Below are 17003 nucleotides of genomic sequence, written 5' to 3' on the forward strand. Positions count from 1 at the left end.
AGTGCGAGCCCTAACCTGCCCTAAGTAACGAGAGCGCTTCCAGCCTAGCACACACCCCCTTTCCTGGCGCGAATCTCCCCTGCAGTCACCCCCGCCCGCCTGCAGCCCAGCCACCCAGGAGGAGGGTGCATGCGCCGTGTTGCAGCCAGCTCTTCCTCCCAGACCGGTTCTTCGGCGCGCATGCACAGAAGCGCCCTCCGGAGCCAGCGCTGAGCCCGGCCCCTCCCCCCCACCCCGCTCCCATGCCACGTGTCCCCAAGCAGCACTTAACCCCACGTGGGACTGGCTAAAGACGAGCCAATCGGAAGATTGCCTCGCCCTTAAGCACGTAGAGCAGCAGACCCACGTGCGCAGAGGCGCGGGCAGCAGCCAAACTGCCCTGAACAGCTTCTCTCGCTCTCTCCTCTCTGTTATAGAACCCATCCATCCACCCACCGCACCCGCACTGCTCTGAGCCGGGGAAAGCTGCCGCGCTTGCTTTTATAGCCTTTGCTGAGGCTGACGCGAAGCTGAGTGGCGTTTCCAACAACCAATAGGGCAGCGCCTCTGGGAAGCTGGCGGCGGCTGGGGCCGCTGGGGCTTACAGGGGGACGGGATGGGGGCGACCGCCTGCCCTAAGAGAAGGGGCCCAATAGGAGTCGGGAGAGGCGGGGGCGGGAGCGAGAGCGGAGGGGGTGGAGATCGCGCGGAAAAGCCGGCCAATGAGTGGGGCCGGTGGGCGTGGCTGGGGCGCCCCTGGCGCCAGCGCTGGGAATCCCCGTGCGCTCAGTGCCGTTTCCGCCCGGCCTGCTGAGGAGGAGCTGTTGGCTGTTCGCTGGTGCCGCGGAGGGGGAGGGGCCGCGGCCGCTGCTCTGTGGAGCTTGAGCTCTCGGTCCCGCCTGCCGCCTAGGAAACACCGTGGCGCCCAGCAGGGCCTAGTGCCGGGGGCCCGAGCAACGGGCCGGACAGGTCAGCCAAGGCAAATGAAGAGCAGGAAAAAGGGGGCGTGTGGGGTGAAGAGGGGACACCCGTTCCAAAGGCGGGAGGCGGGTGGGAAAGAGAGCCATGGAGGGGGAGGGGCGGGAAACTTATGGAGGTGGCGGCGGTGGTGAGGGCTTGTTTCTCGGTGCTCCTTCCTCTGCTCCAGCCCCTTCTCTCACCGCCTCCTTTCAAGCTCCCGCATCTTTCCAGCTGCCCCGGAACTCTCCCCATGCATTCTCTGCCCTGCCGTGCGGGGTTTAGGGATGTGGGGGGCGGGGAGGGCGAGAGGGAGAAGTACCTCAGCCTGGCTCTTCCAGGGGAAGTGGAGCCTCTCCCGCATGTCGGAGGGGAAAGAAAGAGGTCGCACTCCCTGGCCTGCGTTGGACACCCCGGTTTCCCTGCACCTTTGGAGGCACCTGGATGTGAAGAGAGGAGTGCGTGTGAATGTGTATACATATACGTGTGTGCATATATATCTGTATATATACATACATTCACACGCACTCCTGTCTTTACATCCTGATACCTCCAAAGGTGCATAGGTGTGTGTATATATATTTCTATATACCTCCCTTTTTTGTGTGTCTGTGAGTGTGGGGTGTGTGTGTGTGTGTGATTGGGGGTGCGTCCATGAGTGGGAATCCCCGCCGAGGTCTTCCCGCAGGGAGGGAAGGTGGTGGGACTGTTTTCCATTTCGCTCCCACCCATCCCCCACCTTCCTCGCCGTGGGGGGTGCGGGTGAGCTTGCCTGGTGCCAGGCGCTGGAGGAGAGCGGGGGCGTCATGGCGAACCTGCGTGTCTGGTCCTGGAGGAGGTGGGAGGGAGAGTGGCCTGTGTGTGTGTGTGTGTGTGTGTGTGTGTGTTGTGAGAGGGAGAGAATGGGTGGTGGGGGATGGGTGGTGGTTTGAAGGAACCTCTGAATTCATTCCTGTCTCGGGTTCCCAGGCAGGATTCTCTCGGTGCAGTGTGTATGTGTGCGCGTGTGGAGCAGGATCGGTGCTGGAGGTGGGCAAGTAGCCGGTCCAATCTTCTGTGGAAAGCCTACTGTGAGAATGTGGGAAAATCCCTTTCTGGGACGATGGCTTCCACTTCAAAGCAGCTGTTTGCCAGGAAAGGGTGTGTGTATGTGTGTGTGCGTGCGACCGCCCGTCTGTGCTCCTCTGTGAGTTCACCATTGCCTCCCCTCTGCTTCCACCCCTCCTCCTCCATGTGCTGAAGCAGCTTCCCCTGAGCTGCTGCTGCTGCTGCTCCTTCCCGCCCCCTCCCTTTCCTCGGCTGTCTGCTTCTGACTTGCTGGCTCCTTCAGGCAACGGGGGAGGAGGTGTTTGACCTGCATTTTCTGCTTTCTCATGGTGCTTGTGTGGCGATGGTGGTGCACTTTAATAATCCTCTTCTCCTTTTCCCTTGCCTGCTGCTGGAGGCTGCAGTATGGACCCCCTCCCCCAACTTTTTCATTGTCTGACGTGTGTGTGCTCTATCAGGGTACTTTTTTCGGTTTTCTTGCATTGATCTCTGCGTCTTAATTGGTAACACAGCCCCTTGTAAACACAATAATAGTGCTGTGGGCAAGGTCGTCACAGTCTCCCCCCACTCTTGTCTTTAGCAGCTTGTCCTTGGGGTGCCAGTGGCCTGCTACTTGAAACAGAGCTGCCTTGAACTGAGACAAAAATCCTTTTTACAGTTTTGGGGAACGGTTTGTTTAGCAATCTGGGAAGTGGTTGGTGAGGTTAGAGAATGTCAGGAGCTTCTTCCTTGTGAAGTACCTAGCTGAGAGAGGTTTTGGTCTCTGCAGTTAACCAGTGGGGTCTCCTGTACCTCAGGCAGCAGCCCCTATGTTCAGGGAGATTTTTGCAGAATGGAACAAAATATGCTACTGGGATTCCTTTTGCTGAGGTTGGTGTTACTTTAAGGAGATAATGGCCCTTGCAGTGTGGCCTCCTGCAGTTTCTCTCCCTGGCCCATTATGTAATTGGAGTATTTAAGGCTCACTCAGGCAGAGGCTGTGGGCAGCACAATGAATTGGTTTTGTATTGTAGGGGGATGGGGCCATGGCCTCAAAACCCATGATTTTTGGCAGTGAAGACATAGGCCTGATTGCAAAAATGTTTTCCAAATGAGCTGTCGACACTTGAGGATATGGGTTACAGACTAGACAAAGACGGACTACTTCCTTAATGGCGTTCAGGACTCTCCCTTTTCACCTATGAAGGTGACATCAGGCAGTCTGCCCCCTCCAGCTGGCCCAGGAAGTCGGTTTTGCTAGCTATGTCTTGCAGCGCAGAGGTGACCGACGTTGTTGCTTTGGATCCTGTGGGTGAACGTTCAGAGCGTTGACAAGCAGCTAATGTTGGCTCTGGAGCTCTGGTTGCTACGTGAGAAGCTTCAGTAGTGTTGGCTGCTGTCTCCAGGGAAGGACAGCAGCACAACCTCCATTAGTGCTGCACTTAGGAGATGGCTGGTTCATGCACTGAGAGGGGACTCTTCTTTCTGGGGCATGCAAGCTTTCAACTAGGATGATGCAAATTGAGTTTTCACCCATCGCTGTCACAGTCTTTGGGACTGCTTTTAGGATTTGGCCTGGATATCCAGGGATGTCTGTCTCCTTTACAGCCTTTGCAATTGCAAGAATTGATCTGATCTTTCTGAAGTGGGAGATGCAGCACTGTGATTACAGTTTGTCTGACTTTAGCTTCCCTTCCAGTAAATCAGAGAGCCAGATGCTTTGCTTATTGTTTGTAGGTCTCTTTCCTCCCCTTACATTGCCTGGGCCCCATTTGCCTTATTGACAGGAATTTCTGCTTTGTGCAATGGGTGTGTACAGCAGACACTAGCCTCCTAGCGCTGAGAGGATTTTCCATTCAGAGAGTGCAGTCAAAATATGACACATTTTGCAAGTGGCAGCAGAGCCCATTTGAAAGAATGGCCCCTTCCAGCTATGTACCTGGGCAAAGCATACATGGAACTGCTTGAGGCAGGTTTACAACAAGTACACTGTTCCCCATCTAATACAACAGTGGTCTATTTCTGGTGCTTATAAATATCTGCTCCTGCTCAAGTATTGTGGTGCTTTAATATTCTTGCTTCTTGAAGTCTTACAGTCACCAAAGTCTAATCCCATGGTTAAACACTGATGCAGTCTTTCTTAAGGAGACACTGGCAGTTGTAAGGGGAAGACAGAGCTCCTCCTTGACATTGTCTTGTGTGCTGGATCTGTCAGGGAGCAGAGTGTTGAGGTGCACTCCTCTGGTTGGTAAGACATGGGCAGTTGCCTAATATTCATAACTGACAATATGGAGGAGGGGGGAGCTTTCCTTGCAAGTGCTATTATATGTTTACACATCATGTGTGCCCCTCAACCATGATTTGATTCATTTGTCTAGGACCTAAGTGATTATGCTTGCTAAAAATCTCTGATTTGGTTGGTTTTGGTGGAGGCTGTTAAGATTGTGGTTTTGAGAACCCCTGGAATAGATGTTCAACACCCTTGAAAATGTTCTTTAAACACCAGAAGAATCTGGCATGATTTGCCTACATTAAAGGGTGGCATTTGTGATGGTTTATACTGAAAACGATGACACTTTAAAATTGCATCCTGGTTTCATAATATGACATTAATGCAAAAACAAGCTGCAGGGTCTTTCATATTAAAAAGTTTTTTTAAAAAACCTGCAGAGCTGCTTTAACACATAAGTCTAGGCTGCAACTCATTTTGGCAGATTTCTGTTATGAAGAAAGATATTTGTATTGCTGTGCTAGGCAGTGTTATCCTACAGTGACTGAGTACAAATGATTCTCATATTGAAAATGATCCTGAACAGTATGGTATATTTGAAATATTTCTAATTTCAAATATACCATACTGTTCAGGATCATTTTCAATATGAGAATTTGTAAAACTGAAAAAATAACTCATATTCCCGACAACCAAAATGTTAGGAGCCCTAATAACCATACATGCTGGTTTTCTCCCCTCACACAGTTGGAGGAATCCTGATAAAATTCTTGATGTTTCTGCGCCTTGAGTGTCAAGGGTATTAGCTGGTTCTAGGAAAATGAACGTTTTTGCTAGAAAATGCTTGACTCAGATGCTACAATTTTTAAAAAACAACTTTACAGTGCTTTTCTATTAATTTTAGCTATGATACTGAAGACCACTGTGAACCTTGAAGTGGCTTTTAGAGTGATTCTGTGGAGCTCATTTGGAAATAATACTTCAGAGTAAGCAGTTTGATGATAGCTTCCTAACTGGTTGTAAAAACAGAAGTAAAGCAATACAAAGAACAGCAGATAAAGGCAAAAATGTGTGCCACCTGTTCCCTGCTCCAAAGCAACTGCAGTAGACCCTTGAGCTTGTCAGTGAGCAGTGCCCTAAGATCTTTAGTATTCACTTGAATTTCATTTCTGAGTGCCACTGAAATGGAGCTAATGGCTGCATGTTCCATTCAGGACACAAACAGAATTAATTGTAGTGAGATCCTTCATTGGTCTTCAACATGGCCTGGAGCTCCTCTTCTGTATTCCACAGAAAATATTAAGCTGTTTTCAAGGCTGGGATACCCTGTTATCAGTCAACTCTGTGCTCCCTTCCCTCTAGTATATTAAGGAACATGCCAGGGAGCATGTGGCTTCTGAGTATCCGCTGGGCCTTTCAACCTACTTGTGATTGAGGCCCCTTTCGTAGGGCCATTCCTTTTCTCATTCAGAACATTATTTTGTCACATCAGAATTGTTGTTGGAAACTCAGATTTATAAGCAAGGGGGCAAATGGCTCATTAAACCAATGTTGCAGTCGCCAAAACGGAACGTCTAGTTGCTATTTTGGGATAAGATGGCTCTAAAGTCTTGTTTTTCAAATGATGGACTGACCGTGATTGATTATTAGTTAAATATCTGGCTTGTACAGATTACAACCTTAAGCTAGGTTAAGAACTTTGAGAACTTTATCCAGGAACAGTCCACATATATATATTGACCTATTTCTACTTCTTTTTCTTAATGGTGACATGGACCATTCATGATGTAAGAATACTGTAGTCTTCACAACTGTGAGCGGGGACGGGGGTGGGGGTGGGGTAGGTGAAAAAAAGCATTTTGGTTCCTGAAATTCATTATGATTGTGCAGTCAAAATATAACTGATAGAATTCTACAGGATGTGGTATTAGTGTGTGAAAACAGTTAAGATCCATGGAATTGCACTGTTGTGCACCTTTTATCAAATGGAATTTCAGTTTGTAAGTCACACTGGTGTGGTTGCCTACATTAAGATGCTTTGTGCCCTTTGTATGTTAGGTAGCACACATTTTGGTCCCTTAAGCCAGACTGCAAAAACAGTACAACAATGCAGTTTTGTGGGGATGTTGACTTGTAGAAAACATAAGGGCAATAGAAACCGGTATTGAACAAATGGCTTTAATTGGAATGGTGTTAGCAAAGAGCTTATCCTGTTAGGTGGAGGAACTGAATGAAATTGATAAAGGCTGGCTACTCAGGTTGAATAATGGCTAACAGATAAGGAACTGGCTTTCAAGTATTGACAATTGAAAATAAATACATCGGGTTTGAGAAACTGAAAAGTTAGTCATTGCCCTGGCAGATTTTACTCATATTAGGGGCAATTCTGGAGCAATTTTCTCTGATGGACGGTGGGACTACACTAGTGTAGAAGAGGCACTTGAATGGATTCCTTGAGCAGAAGTTCTGGAATTCATTTATTTTGGGGGCATCCCTGCTGAAGACAAAAACAGTCGCTTATAGTCTCACTTCCTGTACATCTAATTTGTGTGACTTTTAAAAATAGAAAGTTAGGCAATGTAAGTTTTTACAGTCTTGCTATGTTCTTCACTCTTCTTTGTGGGCCTGGATTATCAGGGTTCTTGCTGCACTGATGTCTTATCCCAGATAAATGATAAGGGGTAGCCTAAATGTTGTGCTTGAATCTTTTAACATTAAGAACCCAGTCTTGAATACTTTAATTAGCAAATATCAGGCTTTTCAGTTATTCTAACAGCTGGTTTAACAAATCTCTTTCAGAGAACAAAATGGGACTTATGTGGTGGTAGTGCATTTTCAAAGAAGAATATTTTTCATCTATATATCTATCAATCTACATCTCCTTCTGCTTTACTGCTTGTTCATTAGAATCATAGTAGAGTAGGGATTTCTCTGTTTCTGAGGTATTTCAGTATCCCAAAGGAATGGCAGTCTCTGGCAGTTGCTTCTAGCATATGGATTGCAAACGGTTAGTGAGTGCTTACAAGCCATCATAGCAGAGGAAAATTTGGAAAAAAAACTTTAATGACATTTCACTAGGCCTGATCCTTTTTATCTGGAAGAACTGAGAAAAGTGTGCTTCTGTACATACAGATGGATTGAAAACCACATCTCTTCCTTTTTTACCTTCTGGCTAAACAAAAACCAGGGGTGGAAGTTTGACACTATTCTAACTATGGAGGATTCCCTCCCTTTTCCACACTGACAGTATTCAACAGTTACTGTACTTTTGTCCTACTGGACTCTGCTTAGGGGATAGGACTTGAGTACGTTGCTAGGAATCTTAGTCAGTGCTTTTATAGCATGCTCAATCAGTTTATAATGCTCAGATTAACTTGTTTACCACTAAAAGAGTTTCTTTTGGCATGTATTATATAGTGGAGGCTTTTGTGCATTCATACTATAGCCCCAGATATGAAATTTGCTGAAGAGCATGGGAAGCCATGTGAAAGCTGCGGAAGCATTTCTTATTCTGAAATGTTTTAAAAATCTTAATGCCTTTCTCACTCTGGATCGAAAGAGTGAAACGAAGCACTGACAAGTTGCTAGTTGAATGCAACTTTAGGAAATTATGCAAGTGTGACTAAAAGCAACACCTCATGTTTAAAGCTGTAGTTGCTGTTGTTGTTTGATGCAGACAAGTTTACTCTTGTTAGTCCTTCAGGGCCCATGGACCTCAAGGTGTGTCAGTTAGATTCTGTTGCATCCTATGCCATGACAAAATTGTCAGCTAAACCTGGGCTAGAAAATGGATGTTTAGAGCCATATAACACAGAACGTGTGGCATGAAGAGTGCTTCTAGCCATGTAGACCACTCCTGAGATGCAGGTCACAAGAACGTTTCTGAAATTTCATAGCATGAGTTCCTCATTACTGGGAAACAAAATTCATTTCTAGGTTACCTAATCTGATAACATTTGAAAAGTCATATGTTATCTAGATTTGTGTCCTATGCTGTAGACCTATGGCAGGCTATAAGATTGTCCGGAAAGTAGGTCGTTTTTAGAGGGGCGAGAGAAGGAAACTACAGCTTTATACCTCCATTGTCAGTTTTATTCTTGTTTATACCTCCTGCAAACTATAGTCCAGGACTAATTTACTAATACTATTAGTACTGTTGCTGATTAGTACTAGTAATACTAGTGCTATAGACCTGTGTATAACTTCCTTTACTATGTATAAATCAAGTGTGGAGAGGGGGCGGAGTCAAGAGAATATACGTACCTGCACCAGGTATTAAATTATTGTTTTTGAGACACAAGTGGATGAGTGGTATCACATTTCAGTTAGTTTCACTTTGTTCCTTGTCACAAATTGTCACATCTGTGTTACTTCTGCTCTTCCCCTAGAATCTAGATGCCTGATGTACTTGAATGATCCCTATCATCATTGCTTTGTTTTACATAGCCCTTCAACCCTATGGCATAGTTCATGAATCTCACGTTGTTTGGGATATAAAGTAGAGAGGTTGTGGCTTACTGAAGGTTACTGGGGTCTAAGTTCTTTGTTGCATCAGTTGAACTGCAAACGTATATTGCTGTAGGCACTTGCTTTTAATAAGTGCTGTAGAACAGGCATAGGCAAACTCAGCCCTCCAGATGTTTTGGGACTACAATTCCCATCATCCCTGACCACTGGTCCTGTTAGCTAGGGATGATGGGAGTTGCAGTCCCAAAACATCTGGAGAGCCGAGTTTGCCTATGCCTGCTGTAGAATAAATGCTACTCCCCCTGATTGCTTGTGGGCTAAAGTACATAGATAGTTTTGAAACATTTTCATGGAGTGAAGTGGAGAGTTGTGAGAACCCTCCAGTAGTTTGAATGTATCTTCCATTTTTAAAAATATATTTTTTGGGACTCCTAGGGTACCCTGTGACCTGTCTGTTGTTGTGTGTTACAGCCTAGGTCAGGCTTTCATCTGGAGATAAACTTGAGTTGTGTTCCCAAGTCTGCTTGAATGCATGTTGAAAGTCTGTAAACTGTGTCGTCATGGGAGTTGCCATATACCTTCCTGATATTTTCACATCAAATGTGTTTCAGCGGCAATTATGATCGTTAAGAGGACAGTTGGAGATGGGGCAGCAGTGATGGGCCTCATTTCCTGATACTGTACTTAGTACCTTACAGCACAATTCTAACTATATCAGAAGTAAATCCTATTGAGTTCAAGGAGCTTATTCCCACCCAGATAAGTTGGGTTGGAATTGAAACCTAAAATTCACAATATTACTTGTACTGGTTTTAAGTGATGCCAACCTTGACTGGACACTTACTTTGGTGTTAAGAGTAGCTTATTTCAGATTAGCTTCAATCTGTTCTTAATTGACTTAACCTATGACTGAAATAGGTTTGATAAAATAGAAATAATCTTTTGTGCACACATTTGTACTAGTTGAACTACATCAGTTGATAGTCAGTAGTTTTAAAAACTAGAATTATCTCGTGTGCTGAAAACTTCTGTTGTTGTTTTTTTAGGTAGGTTTTTCTGTTGATCTTTAAGTAAATTTGGGTCACTTCCCAGCTTTGTTAGCTTCACCTTTCTGGAAAAGTCTTATTTCTGTGAAATGGGGATAGTATTTTCCTCCTTTTGCGATTTTGTGGTGTCAGACCTTACTTTGGGTGGGCTCAGTGTCTCATGCTATGTGTGTCCAATACTACTAAAGTGAAAGTAAAATACTGTTTGGAATTTTTTTACCACAAAACTGCCCCTTACTCTAATTAAATACGGACTATAATAGTATTTTTGTGGTGTATTCTTTCAGTGGCTTGGTAACAAATTCTGAAGATAAGTCACTCTTCAGTGACTTGCTATTGGTGATCTGACTGTACATCTCTATATGTGGGGGGAAATCTGTGAAACTGGAGAGAACTTGAGGCTAGAACATCTGTCCTATATCAAGAATGGGGAACCTTCCACATGTTGGACATGAGCCGGAATGGCTAATGGTCAGGAATTATGAGACGTGTGGTCCCTAAAACAGCTGGAGGGCCATAGGTTTCCCACGTAGAATTAAAAAGATAATGTAATATATTTATAGCCTGGTAAATTTTATCAAGTCCAGTCAGAGGGGTGGTTGCACTGAAAACTTGTCAGAGGCGGATCTGCAGTAGCTTGTTTTAAGTATGCATTGCTGGCTAGTATACACTACAAATCCCAACATGCTGCACTCCACCTTAATGCTTACAGCATGCTGGGGCATGAAGGTTTCTCCAGTAAAGTCAGGCGTTTAACAGGTCTGTACCATAGTCAATCCATCCCTAGTCTCCTAGTCTTCAGTTATAACCTATAATATCTTAAAAGTGCTTTCCCTCCTTTTAAATGCTAGTTGAACGGTTAACCAGACTTCATCTTTCAGAATAGTAGTTCATAACAGAAAAGAAGATAGTCCTCTGGCACCTTCATTGCAACATGAGATTTTGGGCACAGGGGTCTGTTTCACTGGGAACATTGGCTTTTGAAGGATAGTTACATCGATCTACACACATTCAGAGGGAGGAAAACCCTATTTTGCAGTCCTATTACCTTTATATTTAATTAGTGTCTGTTCTGCTTAACTCCTAATTTCTTAAAGTTAGTTTTCTTGGTTCACTGACACATGTCAGCAGCAAGAAACCATAAGGACCAGGCCTTAGGACTGGAAGATATTGCACATTCAGTACAGACTTGTTAGGGTGAATCTGATCTACATCTATCGTCCATTTACTTTCAGGAATGGGATTTTGAAGTGTTGCATTTACTAGCTTGGTTTATATCTCTTGGGTTTGTTTCCTTTCACCCCATAAATGCTGGAATCCTGCTCTTGGTCAAAAGTCACTCTTAAAGTTTTCTGGGCATTCTGAAAGGGCCTCTGCACTGATACGGTTGTAAGTGAACCAGCCTGCTAATTGTGTTGATGTTGCAGACCACTAGAATGAACAGTTGCGAGTTCCAGACAGGGCAGGTAGATTGTAGCACAAAACTACCGGAATATCTGTAAGAGCCTCATAATTTCCCACGACATGATCGTTGAAAACCTGTCTGACTCTCCCAACATTGTGTAAACCCTTGCTCCAGGAAAAATCGTGTGAGCTTAGGTGTTAAGAATCCTTCAGTTTTCTGCAATGGCTAAGCTGAAGTGGGACATTTGACTTCTATGTAAGCTAAAGATGTTGATTATTGCAGATTGGAGATCCTCTTGCATATTGCGACTGGCTGAGGAAACAGTTAATGAGACTATGTCTGAGAATGTAGGGAAGTAGATTAGTAGTAGAATCTGCTGGTTTTGGAGGCATGAGAGGAAATCCGTAGCCTTTTCTACAAGTAGCAGCTGCGTTGCAGCAGCTGAACTCTGTCTAGCAGTGTTGCGGCTCCCTTTCTCCCCTGGAAGAAAGCACTGATTCTAGGCAGCAAAATGTCTCCCTTTAGAATACAGCAAAGAACTGTGGTAAAATCTGCTTACCTGAGACTCTAAAAAGTTAGGTTTTCTTCTTAGGTCTTTACTCGCTTGCTTGCTTGCTTTAGCCTTAAAGAGAAAGAGGGAAGCAGATGAGTCAGAGCTTTAAAAACTGACGGAGCATATGACTCTTGTTTTAAGGTAGGGATTTTGCTGTGTTGGGGATGTGTGTGCCAGGTATGGAACATGTCAGTGGAGGCAGTGTGTTTGGGGCCCCAGTTGCAGGAGTTGCAGAATGGAAGCAGTTCCTGATGCGATGGAAGCAGCTTCCTAATACCAAATATAGTTAAGAATGAATGTTGGATAGCCAGGCAGGTCTTCATTAGAAGCAAGTTCAGAAACCTTTTCTCTGGCTTAGCTTTTCCTCAGTACATTTGTTTCCATATTTATATATATAGCTCCTTGAACCATATATATGAATACGTTGACACTAAACTAGTAAAATTCAGAGATGCAGTAGGTGAAAACTCCCAGACTTGGGAGTTGCTTTGGAATGATTTGCATAAGGATGAAGAGTTGTGAAGAATAAGCCTTTGGTCAAGATATTCAGAAATCAACAACTGGGGAGTGCAAATGAAGAATCTGTCCTTTTTTGGTGGGAGTCTCCAGGAAGGGGCAGCAGCACTGCCCTAGCCCTTCATTATGATATGGTCACCATGGTTGAAGATGATAAAAAGCAGTGGGTCATTACTATGATTAACACAGAGTGCAACGGTTAGCATGCAGAACAAGTACTTCAGTCAGTGTTGTTGTTGTTGTTGTTGTTATTATTATTATTATTATTAATTTTTATACCCTGCCCATCTGGCTGTGTTTCCCCAGCCACACTGGGCGGCTCCCGAGCGAATGTTAAAAACACAATACAGCATTAAACATTAAAAACTTCCCTAAACAGGGCTGCCTTCAGACGTCTTTTAAAAATAAGATAGTTGTTTATTTCCTTGACATCTGTTGGGAGGGCACTCCACAGGGCAGGTGCCACTACCAAGAAGGCCCTCTGCCTGGTTCTCTGTAACCTCACTTCTCGCAGTGAGGGAATCACCAGAAGGCCCTCTGCGCTGGGCCACAGTGTCTGGCAGAATGATGGGGGAGGAGACGCTCCTTCAGGTATACAGAACCTCAGATATATAAGCTAGGCACCAAATGGCTCCTTAAAACAGGGTTAAGTGACAAAAACAGAAAACCTAGTTGCCATTTTGGGGCCAGACAACTCGAAAGTTGTATTTTTCAATACAACTTTTAGTTCCTGAAATTCATTCTGGTTGTGCAGATAAAATACAGTGGATAGAATTCATTGTTGACATCTGAAGGCAGCCCTGTATCAGGAAAATTTTAATGTCTGATGTTTTAAAAAAATTATATATGCTGTAAGCTGCCCAGAGGCTGGGGAAATCGTGAGAACAGTCAAGATCCAAGGATCCCCAGGCATGTACCTCAGATGGTTGAGACATCAGTTGCCATCCTGGTGCCAGGGCTTCTTCAATTGGTCGCAAGTGGCTGATAGCCGTGTGCAAAATATGCCTGGCGATTTTCAAATGCTGACTGCAGTCTGCTGTACCCATGACCTGTGAAGCACATGCTATTTTAACGAGGGAGTGTTGTTAATGTTGCTGTGATTTTTGGAAAGCCTCTCTAAGATAAGATAATTATGCTGAAATCAGCAGCAGCATAAAATGTAGATTCTGGATGTCTGAAAGCCTTGATCTTCAATGTTGAATAAGGGGTACATCCCAAAATTATGCTTCCTAAAAAAGTTTGAAGAGCGGGAAGTATCAACATTATATTTCTGCGCTATAAATTTAGAGCTTTTAAGTTAAGCTCAGACCATTGTTGAGGTGAGAGGTTGTAGTATACCAGTCAAGAACAGTCCCTTTAGCAGTTGTTGTCTGTGCACTTCTCCCGCACTGCAAGTTAATAGTCATAGGTGTTCCCTTATTCCAGAGTGCAAACTGAGACAGAGAAATAGTAACCTGCCCTATCTTTGCAGTACTAAATTCAAAATGATTGCCTTGGGTTCCCTTATTTGTTTGGATTAAGGCTGTTGCCACTTGTTCATTACAGTCCTGTGCACGTTGACTCAGAAGCAAGTCCCAGGGTCGTCAGTGGAGCTTAATCCCTAGTAGATATGAATCTGCTGCACTTCTCTCAGGCCACTGGTGAACAAACAGGTAGCCATACTCAGATCACCACAGAATGGGCAGAAAGGCACTTCTTGTCATGCCACAATGTCTGCTAGAACCAGCCTTTTTGGGGGTACCTACAAACTCCCAACTCACACGTTTTCTTTGCTTTCTACTCTCATCATCTAGTGATAGTTCTGATAGACCTGCAACTCTGCTCTGTATTCCTTCTCCTTGTTCACAGGATTGACTGGTCACACTTGCATGTGATCTGTCATTGCTGGCAAATCTCTTCAGACAAATCACCTGCCTCTCTCTTGCTATCCAGATCACATATCCCCTTTCTTGAAACGTGCCAGTTTATGCAGTGTCTGCTGTGACCTTAAGAATGTAGTTCCTGACATGTAAGAATAGACCTGGCTTCACTTGGTTGATAGATGGAAGCCAAAAGTCCTTTTGTTCATTGTTCCTTTAGCCTCCCTTGAATGGTTGTTGCTGTGTCCCCAAAGTCGTCATAGAATTCTCAAGCAAGCTATGTTGCAATTAAGGAACTTCACAAATTAAGTATCACATGCAGCCAGGCCTATCCCTCTCCCTCTTTTTTTACATTGTAGTTCGGACATTGGTCTCTGCTCAGTTGGCATTCTGCTTTGGTTAGCTTCTCTATGCTTCCTCAGAAGTCAGCAAATGCTAAAAAACTGTAATCAGATCTCATGTTCGTGGGCCTTGCTTTTCTCTGTTTTAACCACTGAGTGTTTTTTCCTGTTCTGTAGTGATATGTTTTGTGCAGCTCCTGTACTAGTAAGCAGAATAAACAGGTAATTCTGACATTCTTTTGAAGGCATAGCTATTTTTAAAAATGCTTACAGTTCCAGCCTTGCAATTGCAAGTATATAATAGCAGCTAAATGCAGAGCCTTTGCTCTGATCATAGAAGTCTGAGCCTCGGAACGTTTTTAGAAATTAGGAGAAATAACAAAAGTGACGTTGGTGATCCTAGTGTTAGTGGAAATTTCCAGGGTCATGGGATGTAGATAATGCTGTTTACTAACTCTTGTATTTGCCTATCTTTAGTTGTATGCATGTACAGAAATATGATTGACAAGGAGGAAAATGTATAAAGTGGGTGTGTGGACTAGAGGGAGTGGTGTAGAATGTTGCCCTTTAACCTAAGACTGGGCAGAGGTGATTATTTTTGTGTAGCAATATCTGCTCCCCCCCCAACTGCTACTCCCTTAATACAGCTTTTGGCCTAGTCACTTTCATTCCAGGGCGGAAGGGTATCTTCTTGGGCTACGGGGCCGCTGAGAGGAGCAGGAAGTGTTGCATTTTTAAGACAAATTTTTTCTCATGTGAATATCTGGCTGGGTGTTTATCCTTTCATGATCTCCAAAGGTTTTTAAAAAAGGTTCCTGAATTGTTCTAGCCATGGCAGTGGTGTTGTGTGGGGATGGTTTTTTTACACTATACAATTATGTACTTGCAACAGTTGCACCACCCTTATACTGTATACAGTGGTACCTCTGGTTACAAACTTAATTCGTTCTGGAGGTCTGTTCTTAACCCGAAACTGTTCTTAACTTGAGGCGCACTTTCGCTAATGGGGCCTCCCGCTGCCACTGCACCGCCGGCGCACAACATCTGCATCCCGGGGCGAAGTTCGCTACCAGGGGCATTACTTCTGGGTTAGTGGAGCTCGTTACCCGAAACGTTCGTAAGGAGGACGGTACGTCACCTGAGGTTCCACTGTATGCCTATTTCAGCTTCTCTGGTTCAGCTTTGGGAAGCTATTTCTGGCTTTTCCAGGGCACAGCTCAATGAAAATACCAAATCTGATTTTAGTGAAGCCTGTAGACAGTGACTCTTCTTGACCATAGAGCCTCTGGCTCTGTGAAAAACTGACACTAGTAAACACCTGAAGAGGCCAATGGCACCTGGCACCATAGGAATCGCTTTCGTGGCCAGCAGCTCATAGGAATGTTTGTTACTCGTGGAACACACTGCGCTTTCAAGGAGGCTTTCACATCTTCTCCTTTTGGTGCTCACTGCAACTTTGGCTTGTAAAGTTTTTGTTGGCATGATTTTGAGCCTACTAAATGGCCAAAAAGACTTCAGTGCTTCTTTGGCCTTGGAAACGTTCAGTAGTCTGCATAGTGCTGCTACACTGGAGGTCTATGTCTGACTCCAGAGACATAATTTTTGGGCAGGTCTCTGCTTGTTACTGCTTTACATTAAACCAGTTTAAGGACCCAGCCTTTTGCATTCCCACACACGGCTTGTACCACTCCCTGGAGTTCCTTACCTGTATATGCATGGCTTTGTTGATCAGGGGTGGGTGGATTTTATCCTTGTTATTTTACAAGAACCCCAAGATCTACCAGCCAGAGCCAGGTGCAAAAGACATAGAATTAGAAGTAGAAAACAGACTGCCTGTGAGCATATTTTGAGTCTAGGAATTGATTTTCAGTACCAGAGCTGAACTGAGTTCACAGTCCTTTCACACAAAAGCCCTGCTTAGCTTTCTTCATTTTAGCAGCCTAATTTATGTGGGAACAGTTGTTTTGTTCTTTAAGAACAAAAATTGGGAGTAATTTAAATCTGTGATCCGCTGGTAGATTCTGATCTATCTTCTGCCCACTCACATTGTATGTAGATTGTGTGAGAAACCTGGGTTCCAATTAAGGAGGATTTGGAATACTTGGACTTCAGTGCCTCTTAGCATTCATGTGTGGGAGGGGCTAAGCAACTTTAAAATGCAGCCTCATTTAGGCTTAATTTGACCCCAGAAACAGTTAATTTCTCCCAAAGATACTGCAGCAAGCTGGGGGCAAGGCCTATACAGATGTGCACAAGCCATTAACATAGCTTTACAGCAGAGTAACTCACCAACATGCAGTCCTAACTTGTCTGTAGTGAATATGGCTACCCATTCACCTCCCAGTTGTGCTGCTACATGGTACTTACTGTGTTGATGGTTCTTAGAATGTGAGTGATTATGTAAACCTGTTTAGGAATGCCCAGAAAAGGGTTAAATGTCCATTTGGCAGCCTATGGACTCATTCTGTGGCTCCTGAATCATACCAGCACCATCAAGCTTACATTCTGTTATGAGTGCTTCTAACAACATGTCAGACCCTGCAAGATGATGAGAGAGAGTGCAGGAGGGAGAGGGAGTTTGTGTTAAGTAGCTGATCCCACTTCTCTGTACTGAAATTTTCCAA

At 44.5% G+C, this 17003-nt stretch overlaps 1 protein-coding gene across 7 annotated transcripts in view; it reads left to right on the plus strand.

The window, feature by feature from the left end:
• The first annotated feature begins 766 nt into the window (after positions 1-766).
• The window catches only part of SETD5 (SET domain containing 5), a 62302-nt gene continuing 46065 nt past the window's right edge, over positions 767-17003 (plus strand). For 3 of the 7 annotated variants that reach the window (XM_083600373.1, XM_083600380.1, XM_083600376.1), the window contains exon 1: positions 773-948. The gene's annotated coding sequence lies outside the window, so the exon portion shown is untranslated. Of the gene's footprint in view, positions 949-17003 lie in introns of all 7 variants that reach the window. The other 4 variants (XM_083600379.1, XM_083600378.1, XM_083600374.1 and 1 more) reach the window with 3 other exon arrangements.

The sequence above is a fragment of the Podarcis filfolensis genome, assembly GCF_964270895.1.
Source record: "Podarcis filfolensis genome assembly, chromosome: 2".
NCBI lineage: Eukaryota > Metazoa > Chordata > Lepidosauria > Squamata > Lacertidae > Podarcis > Podarcis filfolensis.